This window comes from Balaenoptera ricei, chromosome 18 (assembly GCF_028023285.1).
Source record: "Balaenoptera ricei isolate mBalRic1 chromosome 18, mBalRic1.hap2, whole genome shotgun sequence".
In the NCBI taxonomy this organism is placed as follows: Eukaryota; Metazoa; Chordata; class Mammalia; order Artiodactyla; family Balaenopteridae; genus Balaenoptera; species Balaenoptera ricei.
The window spans coordinates 55,280,383-55,281,821 of NC_082656.1; positions in this window are offsets into that span (position 1 = coordinate 55,280,383).

Here is a 1,439-nt window from a genome sequence, read left to right on the forward strand (position 1 = left end):
CTTGGTTTTCAGAACTCTCCTCATTATCTTCATTCACTCTCCATAGAAGCACTCTCATCCATTTCTACAACTAAAGATACAAAGGAAGCAGTGACCCAAGTCAGAATATGAATTTAGTTGTGACTTCTCCAAAAGCCTCTAAACTTCTCCTCTACCTATAACAACTGGAGTCTTCTTTAAGTGTTTGTTTTCAATAAATCCTGAAATGACTTTCATCCGAAATAATCTGAAGACAAGAGGCTTCATTTAACAGCCTTGAGGAATTGATGCACAGCCTGATACTAATCCTGGTGGCAAGGAAAAGTCCACAGTTCAGCAGTGAGAGAACTTTGTTCTTGTTAGTCTTGGATGGTCTCCTGCAGAGGCAGCATGTGGCTGTGGCTCACCACAGGGATAAGGACACTGGCAGCAGAAGTTCTGGGCTATTTTATTTTATGTTTTGACCAAAATCAACTCTCTATTTTTATAACTATATAAATGTGATCCAAATGTGTCTACCACTAATTTTTCAAAAAGAAACATGCAATAAATAAGCAAAATACATCTACTCACTGATGTGTATATGGGCTCCCTATATGTCTTGTTGGGTTTAATTACAGACCATTCACAGCAATACATTTTAGTAGAAAGTGTAGCACGATGTTAAGCCATTTTAGATTTTGCATGTACATGGTGCACTTCTGGCTGATGATGAGAAAAGATTCTCAGCATTACACTGTGAAGATGGGCATGATTTTACCTTTTAAAAATTACCTTTTAACTTATATTTTCTAGTGAACAGGAAATTTCTGGAGCTATATTAACTTACTTTAAATCTATGTGTGATGATGGAGGTCTTAGGCATCTCCCACAAACACCAGGAGAAATAGTTTGTGGAACAATATGTAGTAATTACCCATTATCACTTCTCCAATCATACTATCTAGGTATTAAGTGCTTAGGGACATACTCCGTTCCCTTGACTTCATATTTGCATAGGAAGATTTTCCACTGGGAATAAACTCTTCTGTCTTTTCCACCCATTTACCCAGGCAGGCCTCACTAAGGGAAGTGGCATGACTTATCTGACTGGGGAGACTGGAAGAAAAAATGGACAAAGTTTATAAGGAACATAACTCAATTCCTTTTTCCTGGTGCTCTTCAGGATCAGCTGCTTTCATCTTAGAGACTTTATAGGAGTAAGCGCTAAAAAACGAAAGGGCTCCCATTTATCTGCATTGCCAATGAAGTCCACTGAACTAATAGATCTAGAACTCCATTTCCCAAGAGCTTTGTCAGTAATAAAGCTGATATTTTGAGTTCCATTGCTTACATCTGTCTCTCAAATGGTTTAGAACATGGATGAGGAAAAGGAGAGTTCTTTATTAGTCTCTCAAACTCTAGACCCAAGAAAAGGAACCGCTCTATGAGTCTTTCATATATAAATACATACATTGTTT